Genomic DNA, 13,703 nt, shown 5'->3' on the forward strand with positions numbered 1-13,703 from the left:
TCTTTAAGCCATTTTCTACACCACCTTTAATAATCATAAGGTCACTATGGCAACATTTACTGTCACCAGAGTTGATGAGTATCCCTTTCTTCATAACCAGAGAATTCTACACTCATTTTATGTGCAAAAACATTCTCTGCAAGAGTATGCAGTATAGTACTCTCCTAAGTTTCTTGTTTAGTTTATTCTCATTTATCTCCATCACAGGTAGGCTCTCAGGACAAAGAGGCCTCATTCAAGGAGAGAAGTTAGTTTTTTTCATCTGATCGTGGCAAACACCCAGATGCTTAAACATATGCAGCAGACCAAGAGTAATTCAGAAAATAGCATCAACTATAAGGAGGAAAACACCTTTTTGAAGTGAGATTCTTTCTAAAGGTGTTTTTGCTGCTATACTTGGCATCTTGTTAATGAAAATATTACTTGGACTATTTTAGTTCTAGTCTCCATCTTATGTGATATAGCATTGTGACATAGGCCATCTGTTTAACTTCTTTAGAGATATTATTCTTTGCCACTTTTAGCAGATGACTCTTTCAAACAGCAGTTCATGAAACTTGAGCCTTTCTTTTTCATTGCATTACTTTTATCTGCAATAAAATCTTCTGGGTATCCCAGAGCTAACTTTACATTCCATTCCATTCTTTTTTTTTTTTTTAATATGTTTTATTGATTTCAAGGAGAGGGGGAGAGAGAGAAACATCAGTGATGAGAGTCATTGATCGGCTGCCTCTTGCACTCCCCTTACTGGGGACAGAGCCCAAAACCCGGGCATGTGCCCTGACTGGGAATTGAACTGGGATCTCCTGGATCCTAGGTCGATGCTCAACCACTGAGCCATGCCGGCTGGGTTACATTCCATTCTTGACTGTGTACTTGAGATGAAACAAGGAATAGTTAGTAAGATGGAGACCATGTAGTTGTAAAAGATTTTGGCTAAAGATCCTTTTTTCTATTCCAATTTGACTTTTAAAACCTTGAAGAACATGATAGGGAGGAGATATAATAATGTACTACAAGTTCTTAAAGTTACTAATTGATTTGTCCTTTAAACTGTTTCTCCAAATTTTCTGAACCTGCCTAAGCTTACTCAGCTTTCACTGTCATTGCTATGTGATATGACACTGAAGTAATTTGCTTTTGCTCATCTTTTATGTCATTCCTGTCTATATTATTAACTCAGTGGGCTAGAATGCTAATAACTTTAAATAGGCCATTGGTTGTCATAGTAACTGATATTAAAATTAAATATAAACCTGTCTCTTGGATTCACATTTAAATAATTTCTGGCATTTGCATTCTTTAGGAACTTTCTGGACTGACCATAAGACTTTGTACAAAAGGGGCCTTGGAAATTTAGGTTTGAATGAGGAGTTAATTCAGTGGCTTTTATTTTCAGTTTCCAGCTGATGATTTGTTCAGACTCAGTCCAGTTTTATCAAATGTTTGTTCAGAGAATCCCAAGAAAGATGCTCATCAAAACAGGGGCTATACAGACAAAATTTTACTTTTATTTATATAGTGTATATTTTATAAGTTTATACTAATGCATTCTCATATTACAAAAGCAATTTAGTACAATAATCTTTCTTTTGGTATTTGAATCATCTGAAATTACAGAACTGTACATCACGCACACAAAATCCTCATTTGGGTAAAAAAAGACAAGTTAAACAACAAAAAAAGCAACTAAGAACCTAATTAAAATGAATTAAAAATGTGTTCAGTAAGCTACTGGTCTCCAACACCATTATCTGTTTTCTGCTGTTTTGATGCAGGTTCTTCTTTATCTGTTTCTTCTCTTTTTACTGGTCCAGATGCAACATTTCCGTCACTCTCAGCATCACTATTAAATTTAGTTTTCTTGCTCTGAAACTGTACTTTTCCTTTAGCAGACCCAGTCTGGACAGCTTTATTTCCCTTTCCTTTCCCTTTAAATCTGCGACCTTTTGACTTCCATTGTGATTCTTTTTGATCTTCTATGATTTTTTCAAAGCTTCTTTACCCACACTTCCATCTAGTACTTCTCATGTCACTTCTTTGTTCCTTAATTGTAGGTTACCATTATTTGCATCAGTGCTTCCTTAGCTTTTTCTTTAAATAGAATTATTTCCTCTTTTGCTCCTTTGACAAAGCCCACTCCTTATATTTCACCGTGATTTGAGAGAAGTACATGCAAATCTTCTCTACAGGTCTGATCATCTAGGTCCCCTGAACATTTCAGCAAGGAGCCAGTCTTTTCTTCTAGAGATTTCATTGCAGGATTTTCTGCTAACTTTTGTTTTTCTTCTTCTTCTTCTTCTTTTTTTTAATTTTAATTTTTTAATTTTAATTTTAATTTTTAATTTTATTATTGTTTAAAATATTACAGATGTCCCTTTTTCTCCCCAATTACCCGTTCCACCCAATTCTTTCCCCCGCCCCAGTCCCTCTCCCCACCATTGTCCATGTCCTTGGGTTGTGTATATATGCACATAAATTCTTTGGTTACTCTCTCCCCCTCCACCCACCCGCCCTCCTCCATCTCTCTGACATTCGTCAGTCTCATCTATGCTTCCATGTCATTGAATCTATTCTGTTCATCAGTTTATTAAGTTCCTTGGATTCCACATATAAGCGAGATCATGTGATATTTGTCTTTCGCTGCCTGGCTTATTTCACTTAGGATAATTTTCTCCAGGTCCATCCATACTGTCCCAAAGGGTACGAGATTCTTCTTCTTTACAGCTGCATAGTATTCCATGGTGTAAATGTCCCACAGCTTTTTTATCCACTCATCTACTGATGGGCACTTGGGCTGTTTCCAGATCTTAGCTATTGTAAACTGTGCTGCTATGAACATTGGGGTACATATATCCTTTCTGATGAATGTTTCAGGATTCTTAAGATACATTCCTAGGAGTAGAATCACTGGGTCAAAGGGCAGTTCCATTTTTAATTTTTTGAGGAAACTCCACACTGTTTTCCATAGTGGTTTCACCAGTCTGCATTCCCATCAGCAGTGTAGTAGGGTTCCCCTTTCTCCACACCCTCGTCAGCACATGTTGTTTGTTGATTTGTTGATGGCAGCTATTCTGACAGGTGTGAAGTGACACCTCATTGTGGTTTTAATTTGCATCTCCCTGATGATTAGTGACTTCGAGCATTTTCTCATGTGTCTCTTGGCCATCGGTACGTCCTCTTTGGAGAAGAGTCTATTTAAGTCCTTTGCCCATTTCTTAATTGGGTTGTTTGTCTTCCTCTTGCTGAGTGCTATGAGTTCTTTGTACACTTTGGAAATTAGCCCCTTATCAGATTCATCCTTGGCAAATATGTTTTCCCAGACCGTGGGGTTCCTTTGTATTTTGAAGCTGTTTTCTTTTGCTGTGCAGAAGCTTTTTAGTTTGATGTAGTCCCATATGTTTATTTTTTCCTTTGTTCCTCTTGCCCTACGAGATGTATCAGTGAAAAGTCCACTATGTGGGATGTCTGTGATTTTACTGCCTATGTTTTCTTCCAGGATTTTTATGGTTTCGTGACTTACATTTAAGTCTTTTATCCATTTTGAGTTTATTTTTGTGTATGGTGAAAACTGGTGGTCTAGTCTCATTCTTTTGCATGTATCTGTCCAATTTTCCCAGCACCACTTATTGAAGAGACTTTCTTTACTCCATTGTATGCTCTTGCCTCCTTTGTCAAATATTAACTGACCATAATGGCGTGGGTCTATTTCTGGGGTCTCTGTTCTGTTCCATTGATCTATATGCCTGTTGTTGTACCAATACCAGGCCGTTTTGATTACAGTGGCTTTGTAATATAGTTTGAAGTCTGGTAATGTGATCCTTCCCACTCTGTTCTTTTTTCTCAAGATGGCTGCAGCTATTCGGGGTCTTTTTTGGTTCCATATAAATTTTCAAAATGTTTGTTCTAGGTCTGTGAAATATGCTGTTGGTATTTTAATAGGAATTGCATTGAATTTATAAATTGCTTTGGGTAGTATAGACATTTTAATGATATTAATTCTTCCAATCCATGAGCATGGTATCTTCTTCCACTTGTTTAAATCTTCCTCTATTTCTTTTTTCAGTGTCACGTAGTTTTCTGAGTACTGTTTTTCTTCTTGCTCTTGTTGAACTCATAATTTAGTTTCCACTTTATTTTGCTTTTTTTCTTAATTATTTTTGCAAAGTAATCTTCCTTGAAAAGTATTAGCAGATTTGTGTCTTTGAACTTTTGTCCAGGGGTCGCCACAAACTTTTTAGCAGATTCAGTGCTATCAAACACGGCAAATATGGATCCCTTAAGTGCTTTGTGCAATGTTCTTCTCATCTGAATATTTAGTACTTGACCTTTATTTTCTAACCATTATTTTATGTCATCAAGGGTTGCATCAGTAGGGAAGACTTTAATATAAACATATCTGATTTTTACATCCGTTTTATAATCACCAATCACTTCAGGGAGGGGTTTGTTTAGAGATCTTCTATTTTGTTTTATTTTTATTTATTCCCATGAGTTCTGCATTTGATTTGCTCAATGCTTCTACTATTACATTAAAGTCTGTTGTTAGACAGTTTAACCTATTGAATTTTATCACTAGTAGTTCCAATGGTACCCAGCCTTCATCTAGTTTAATATGTCCCTTTAAAAATGTGTCCTGTGTTGCCCTGTCAGTATGGCTCAGTGGTTGATTGTCGACCTATGAGCCAGGTCACAATTAGATTCTCCGGTCAGGGCACATTCCCTGGTTTTGGGCTCAATCCCCAGTAGGAGGTGTGCAGGAGGCAGCCAATCAATGACTCTCATCATTGATGTTTCTATCATTCCCTCTCCCTTCCTCTCTCTGAAATCAATAAAAATGTAAAAATTTCTTTAAAAAGTCCTGTGGCAAATTGAAGTAACCAAAATAATGCTTAATTTGATAACAGATTTTGGGCTCCAGAGTAGCTGTATTTTCATCACTATTTTTGGCCATGTTGCTGCCTTTAAAGTGCCCATCTTGCAGAGCTGGCCACAGGATTACTAAGCAACTACAGGGTCTCACCTTCCCTGTGCCTCCAGCTTTGTTCAATTGTGTTTATTCAGTAGGTACTTTCTATGCTGTTTTTCTCTTTTACTTATTTTTGTGATGATTTCTATAATGTTTCTAAACTGTTTTTAAAATTACACTCTGAGTATTGAGAAGAAGGAAAGCACATTCAAGGAAGATTTTTAGGAAATGACTCCTATGATCTGTGTCTTGAGTGACTTCTGTTTCTGCTGTCTAGGGGCTCAGTAAAGATTTCACCTTCTGTGTAAAGCCTGATTGTCCTCTTTCATGTCTCTCGTGTCACTCTTTTCCCAAAAATATATGCACTGCATTGAGCACACAAAATTTAATTATAGTCCTACACAATCTCTGAGAGAAAGCTGACTATATATATAATATGTAATTTTCCCTCACCTTAGATTTTAATTTGTGTTGTACTTATTTAAGTAACTCATTGCTCTCATCTGGACTTTTTAATCTTTCTCTCCAGGTAGTTCAGTTCTCCACAAAAAGGTAGTTTAGAGGAGCCATAATATTCTTTTTCCCCCTAGATTATCTTTTTCCACCTAGCACCCGTTGAGACTGAAAGAATTTTCTCCCTTTATTTCTGAAGATGCAGAGCTATAGTTATTTTCTGTCTAAGCTCCTACCCCCATCTTCCAGAAGAAAGAACACTCTATTATCAGCAGCAGCTTATCTGTTGAATATGTATGAAGTGTCCTAGATGTTAGAGAGTTTTGTCAGTCTCTTATATAATAATTTGGTGGTGACACTGAGTAGTCCCCCTTTCCCCATATTTCTTGAACTAGCCCCTTTTCTGTTCTGAATATGCAGTATTCTGCTCAGCTCTTGGTTCCTTCTATACTCTCTCAGTTTCCTTAGTTGTCAGATTTCACTTTCTTATGACATGCCCTTATTTTCTAAAGCCATTTTTCTTCTCAAAGTTCCTACTTTATGTGATATATATATACACACACATATAATACATATGCATATATATATATGTATATATGCATATATATATATGTATATATATATATATACACCACATGTGGCAATGTTTAGCATACTGTTAAACATTACCAATGGATTATTAATTCCGTGACTTGTCAAATATTGCTACAAGGGAAAAAGGTTCTGTGTTCAAATATGACTTGGAAAGTCTGAATTTAAACAAAGCAAACATGTTGCCTCACCATAGAACAATTAATATTCTGAATGTCTTATGAGGGGAAGAAAAAAAAGCAGCATTTGTGAAACATGTCTACCTTGTTAAACATTTTAGGACCTGCATTTATGGCTCTCCCACTTTTTTAAGGGACAACCTTCCAGCAATGGCCTGTGAGTAGAGGGATAGTGTTAAGGAAATGAACCTTAATATTTTCAATCTTTATGTGAACACTTTCCTAAAATTGATATGCTTGAGAAAGGGTTGGTGGGATTTAAGCTCCTTCCCTAACCCATGATAATCACTCTTACTCTTTGATGCAAAAGAAAAAAAATACCATATATTTAACAACCTTAATCTTTTTTATTGGTGCATTACCTCAAGGTGAACAAACTTCCAAGGCACTAAACAAATGAAAATTATTCTTGTTGTTGAAAAAGTGAATGACTTATGTTTGGCTAACAAATTCTTTTGTAACTTGGATGGTTTTCAATTCTTTTTGCTTTCAACAAAATTGAAGAGGGAGCTAATGGAGTTGCCAGTTCACAGTTTACTGGAGATAATTTTTGGTGATGTGACATGGTACTATATGATAGACTTCTCAAAGCTTGGAAGAATTTCAAAGAATTAAAATCCCCAGATTCTTATTTATGTGAATCTCAGTTTTTAATTAGAAAAATGAAAAATAGAAATGAATGGTGTGAACCCTTAGTTTTATTTAGCGATGTTATGATAATTCAGTATACATGGTTAATTGGGAAAAAATAACCCCATCCATCTGATTAAAACATGAATTTCCAATAAATTCTTTTGAAAAAATGTGACATATTTATATAGTTTATATCAATTATGCACTAATATGCTCTTAGTGATGACTCAAAGAATACCTTCAATCTCAACCTCAAGTACACTCACATTTCCTCCACATGTAATATGAAATATTGATCAGTAAATGACTTTCAAGCATTTAAACATAGTACCTCAAGACAAAATTCTGTGGAGAAAAGTGGAATGAAACATGATTCAAGGAGAAAAAGAAATGATGTAAGATTTCTGACTATTAAGGGAGAATATGGTTTTGTATTTTTAATAGATTATATTGAGTATCAAATTGTTATGTGTTCCATGAACCCACTCTTTAAGTTGTCACAACCTTTTAGTAATAAAAAAGATGTTACAAAACTTCTTCCATCTCATCTAGGAGAGTAAGTCTTGTTAAATGTACAATATCAAAGTTGTTACTGTAAAAAGTAGTTATTAGATAGGGGGAAATAATGCTAACATAAGTGTTCACTTTTAGTTGTGAATTTATTTAATCCCAAATCAGAATTAACTTTATGTTGGCATATTTTAACTTTGGAGGAAGGCCCGAAATACTTGCTTTCTTTTCTTTTTTCATGTTAAACATTTTGAAATTAAGATATAATGCACATACCATAAAACTTTGGCCTTTTAGCATGTATAGTTTTAATATCTTCACAATCCATGGATATATTTAAAAGAATGGTATAACCATGTTATTTTCTAATCTCAGTAGTTCCAATGCTTCTTTGCAATTAAACTTATGTGACTAATGTTAGATGTTAACCTAAAAATATGTCAAGGTTGCCTGGTTTTTCAAAAGTCTTTTAGGAGATATGTGGGCAATCAATGTTCAAAGGCCACAATTCTACTTACTACTCTTTGTAAAACATTGATCTGATATGTCTTCAGGTTCTTGCTCTGGTCTCCATGTTTCCATGCCCTTCCCTTCTTCTCAGACTATGCGGCTATTTCTTAGTGAAGCTCTTGAAGAACTATAATGAATTAATTATGCAGTTAGCTTAGATAACTGCTAGTAACTATGGAGTCCGACCATTACAAAAATTTTATTGAGCAACTCTATGTACCAGGCACAATGCCAAGCACTGGACCAACAGTGAATGAAATGACAATAAATTCCTGTTCTCACGGACATTCTGAAAGTGGGACACAGAACATGGACAAATGTATAAGTAAACTGTAAGAATAATAGATGGGAGAGCTGAGAGAGGTAGTCCAGGACAATGTAAAGTTTTAATAAAATGTTTTGGGGAAATTTCAATGAAAAACTGATATTTGAATAAACACCTGAAAGAGGTACAGGCAAAAATTTCTGGAAGAGGAAACAGCAAGGACAAGATCCCTGAGATAAGATCACACTAATTATTAATGAGGAAACTGTCAGTGTGACTGGGCTGGTGTGAGCTTTTAAGAGTGTGAGAGATGAGATGTGAGAGGTCTGATAGGAATGTAAAATGATACAGGTACTATGAAAAACAGTATGAAGATTTCTCAAAAAATTAAAATAGAATTACTCTGTGATCCAGCAACCCCACATCTGGGTATATATCCAAAACAGTTTAAAGCAAGATCTCAAAGATATATTTGCACCCCCATGTTTTTAACAACATTATTTACAATAGCCAAAAAGTGAGAGAACCCAAGGCCCATCAACGGATGAATGGAAAAACAAAATATGGTACACAGCCCGGCCGGGAGTGGCTCAGTGGTTGAGCATCGACCTAGGATCCAGGTGATTGGGGGTTCAATTCCTGGTCAGGGCACATGCCCGGGTTGCGGCTTGATCCCCAGTTGGGGGCGTGCAGGAGGCAGCTGATCAGTGACTCTCTCATCATTGGTGTTTCTATCTCTCTCTCTCTCTCCCTCTCCTTTCTTTTTTCTGTAATCAATAAAGATATATTTTTAAAAAAAATTGGTACACATATACAATGAAATATTATTTAGCCCTAAAGAAAGGAAGGACAACTTGTCACGTGCTACAACATGGATGAAACTTAAATATATTATGCTAAGTGAAATAAGCCAGTCATGAAAAGATGAATACTCTATGATTCCATTTGAGTTTTTTAAAGTAATCAAATTCATAGAAACAGAAAATAGAATGGTGATTGCCAGGGACTAAGAAGAGGAAGAAATGGGGAGTTGTTGTTTAGTTGGTATGCATTTCAGTTTTGCAGGGTGAAAAAGTTCTGGAGATCTGTTGTATAACAATGTGAATATGCTTCATACCACTGAAGTGCACACTTAAAAATGGTTAAGATGGTAAAAAGAAAAAGTCACATAAAATACCATTTTTCATTTTCTTTTTTTATTGAGACTTTACAGTTACCTTGCCCTTATCCCAACCCTTTTGTTAATTTCTTCCAATTTCCAGTAGCAGTTGCCCCACTGTATAATAACAACTGTATCTTTACACGTTTGTTTTTCCCACAAGAATGCATGCTCCTTGAAGGCAGAATTGGAGCCCACTTCTCCCCTGTGCCTCCATAGCTTGGGAATGAAAGGACCGTAATTCATGCCTAGCACATCTTGCTGGATAAATGAATGAGTAAAGAATAAAAACATTGGCCATTGGCTATATCACCCATTATTTTCAACCCAACACACACACATATATGTATATATATATATATATATATATATATATATATATATATATATATATATATATATATGAGAGAGAGGCAAATGGGGAACAAGATACAACACAAATCAAACAACTTGAAGTATACAGACATCATATTTCTTACATAGTAGGGCTCCACTGTGCCAATATGAGTTTTTTATCCATTAATTGTTTTGTAAATAGAAGAGATTTAACTTTAATTTTCATGAAAATTACTCACAGGTGGCTGAGCTTGAATACCAAGCTATTTTCTCAGTTTCATAAAGTAAAGCTGCCAAAGAACTATTGACTGAGATATTGACCATATGCTAGATTTTTCCTATTTCAGGCATTTCTGTTTTTCATAAGATATTCTTGTTAAAAGTTTTTCCTTGCAAAATTAAAATAAATTTTATTTTCTTTCTTTATTGAGACATAATTTACACCATGTCCTTCTTCTTACCCTCTTGTTAATTCTTTCTGTATTCTAACATACAGATATGTTTAGCATTTTGATATCCATTTAGCTTTGGATTCAGGTTGTCACTTCCAAACTGTGCTCCTGTTAACACTGATGTTTTATCACTAAGATACAATAATGATGTTATGTCTCAATTTGCAGGAAAAACACAGTGTGTTAAAAGAGTAAATTTTCTTTCATTTATTTTTTTTGAAAGAAAGTCATATGACTTTATTGAAATGTTCTAGTACAGTGTTAGAAGACCTTAAAATCTTATATTCTAAACTAATACAAGCACTGCAAATGATATATTCCTGAATCCAGTTGACATTTTATCTATTCAGGATAGCTATCATATGAACATTTGTAAATTGATTAATATAAGTGAAGTTGGAGGCTGAGTGATTTTGGTATGTTCATATTTCTCTGGCTCCTCTTTTTGGCTAGATATATACCAAGTCTGCCAGGTTAAGTTTTCTTAATTCTACATATTTCATCCATAAATAATTTTTTATCCTTTAGTGCTATCACTAGCTCACTAGATTTTGAAAGAATAAGTAGCTAACCCATACTAATAGAAATGCGCAAAATTGTGATTAAATATTTTATTGTTATTTTTTGAGACAGGACCTGCGTATGTGCATTGTCATTGTATTTTGTGTAAAAATATTGATGCCTTCTACAATGAAATATATTATAACTCTATTCTATTCTGAAAGTGGTCTGCATTAAAAAAATTGAAAATCTGTTATTATAAGAATATCGTATTTTTTTAAATTTTATTTTTGTTTAAAATATTACAGATGTCCCCTTTTCTCCCCAATGACCCATTCTACCCCGTCCCTTTCCCCTCCCCAATCCCTCTCCCCACCATTGTCCATGTTCTTGGGTTGTGTATATATGTATAAAAATTCTTTGGTTACTCTCTCCCCCTCCACCCACCCACCCTCCTCCATCCCTCTGACATTCGTCAGTCTCATCTATGCTTCCATGTCATTGAATCTATTCAAGAATATCGTATTTTTAACAATGTTTCTATACTTCATGAGATACTCATATGTAGGATTCTAAATTTTCTAATATTTATCTTTACTTTTCATCAAAGTATGCTCCCTCTTCTCTTTATCTTTATGTGTAAAAGGGCCTGATTAAGTAAGATATGACGCTATCTAACCATTTTACAAATCTAGATTGACAGTGACAGTGGTAAGGCACGGCTCTGGGTGCTATAGCCACTTCCCTTATTTCTAATAACCTCTTCCCTCCCAACTACCATGAAATAGAATAATGATAATATTAACAATAATGAAATTAATAATAATAATTACAAGGGAAACCACCCCATCTATGAGCCAGATACTATTATTTTCTAAGTGGAACTAACTTAAAGAGAAGTTGAAATACTTGTTTACGACACCTTACTAATAAATGGAGGTAGATAAAAATTGAACCCAGGTAGTCTTTTTTTTTTAACCTTGATGTATTTTTTAGCCTGAAGTTGTTATTTTTTTTCTTTTTAAATAAGTATATGTTGTCTTGAGTGATGCTGTTTTATTTCCAAACTTCTTCCAAGTGGTTTCTATGCAAGTGTGGAAGTCTTAATGGTTTATGGGGTACTGAAGCATCCTGGTGCAATTTGTGTGGAAACAATGAACAAGTGATGTTCACTTGTGGTAGCCATACTTTTACTTGACAGAAAGTTACCATGACTAGCATGATAGTTTCTTCATGTTTAGTATAACAATGCCCAAGGTATAGCATATATACTGCAGGGCCAGTGATTCATAGTAGACAAAGCCCAATATTATTTTCATTCATGGACAGGAAAACAAATATATACATAAAAAAAAGGTGGCCTGGCCAGCATGGCTCAGAGGTTGAGCATCGATCTATGATCCAGGAGATCCCTGTTTGATTCCCGGTCCGGGCACATGCCCATGTTGCAGCTCAGTCCCCAGCAGTGGGTGTGCAGGAGGCAGCCGATCAATGACTCTCTCATCATTGATGTTTCCATCTCTCTCCCTCTGCCTTACTCTCTCTGAAATTAATAAAGACATTTTTAAAAAGGTGCTGTAGGCACTTTAAAGCTCAATAAATATGTAGGAGTGAAGGGAAGATTTTTAAGCAAGATTATAATTAATATATTTTGATCAGTGATTAATTTTTTTTTTTTTTCTTGTAAGAAGAATGGACCACAGCAGTGGGGGTGGAATTAAAACAAAGCAACATGTTAAGAGACAATTGATACATTTCAGGTTAGATGATAATCATGGCCTAGATTGGGATGATATCAACTGAGATGTTGTGAAATGGCTAGATTGGGATATGTTTTGGAAGTTGAATAAACAAAATTGCTGAGAGATTCAGAGATGGATAAAAAATGACTCCTATAATTTTGAAACTTACTGGATGTTTGGGTTATTAAGTAAAATGCCAAGCACAGCTGAACATTCTTTGGAAGAGCTTAGTTTTCATCCCAGCTTTTCCCACTTAGTTTATTATGATTTTTAAAAAGTCATTTAATTTTCTTTATATGTGTTTCCTCAGGTGCAAAGTGAGGGAACTAATAGTACAAAGAATTTTAATAATGATGAAATGAGCTATTATGTATGAAAATATTTAATACAGTTCATGGCATATATTTTGTGCTAAATAAAATTTTTATATACATGAAACTTTGTATCCTTTAACACAGTGAATGCTACCCATACACCACAGATTAAATGTTAAAAATCTTATTATTTATAATATCATTAATGTTGCTGTTATTATCTTGTATTGCATAGCAATACAATGATAAACTACATGGTAGGAAGTTAATAAGTATTGTGATCAATATTAATCAACATTATTAATCAACAAATAATTGAAGAAAATAATAAAGATGACCAAAATATTTGAAAGTTATAGCATGGAGGAGATAATTCATTTTCTGAAAATTCATTTGGACCCAGAGCCCAATCAGAAAATTTGGAATTATATCCAGTTAAGTCCAATTAGAGAACTGTTGTTGAAGATATAAATTCTTTTTGATCCTTGTGTTCATGCATAAATATCTTACAGGTGATCCTCAAAATAATATATAATAACTTACATCATTGGAATAGAATTATAGGGATTTAATCACTCATTATTTTGGGCCTTAAAGCAAATCCAGAACTTTTCTAAGATGAATATTGACCCTACCCATAGATATTTACTTTCCAGTAGAGGTGGTTTGCTTTCTCTTGAGGTATGGACCTTTCTGTGCTCATAATTTTTTTTAAAGAATGTCAAAGATAAAATCTTACATGTTAAAAGATATATGTTAAAGGGTATAAGACCATATTTAGTTTGCAGCATTAAATAGGTTTATTCTGGGCCTTTAGCAAGGGAAAAAATTCAACTCTATGCCACTTGCCACTGCACAATACAATATTTATCAGAAGTTGAATGAGTGCCCTGGCCAGTTTTGCTCAGCTGTGAGAGTGCTGGTCCAAGCAATGAAAAGTTGCAGAGTCAATCCCCTGCCCCAGTGCACGTGGGAAGCAACCAATTGATGTTTGTCTCTCTCTCCCACTCCCTCCCTTCCTTTCATTCTCTCTGTAAATCAATGGAAAAAATATCCTCAGGTGAGGATTAACAACAACAAAAGTTGAAT

At 34.8% G+C, this 13,703-nt stretch overlaps 1 protein-coding gene and 1 pseudogene across 1 annotated transcript in view; one reads left to right on the forward strand and one right to left on the reverse strand.

Moving 5' to 3' along the window:
- MDGA2 (MAM domain containing glycosylphosphatidylinositol anchor 2) overlaps nucleotides 1-13,703 on the forward strand; it is an 826,450-nt gene that overhangs the window by 414,787 nt on the left and 397,960 nt on the right. The gene's annotated exons all lie outside the window — the stretch shown is intronic.
- LOC107529556 (lupus La protein homolog pseudogene) lies at nucleotides 1,732-4,954 on the reverse strand (annotated as a pseudogene).

Source organism: Miniopterus natalensis, chromosome 1, assembly GCF_054644295.1.
Source record: "Miniopterus natalensis isolate mMinNat1 chromosome 1, mMinNat1.hap1, whole genome shotgun sequence".
Lineage (NCBI taxonomy): Eukaryota > Metazoa > Chordata > Mammalia > Chiroptera > Miniopteridae > Miniopterus > Miniopterus natalensis.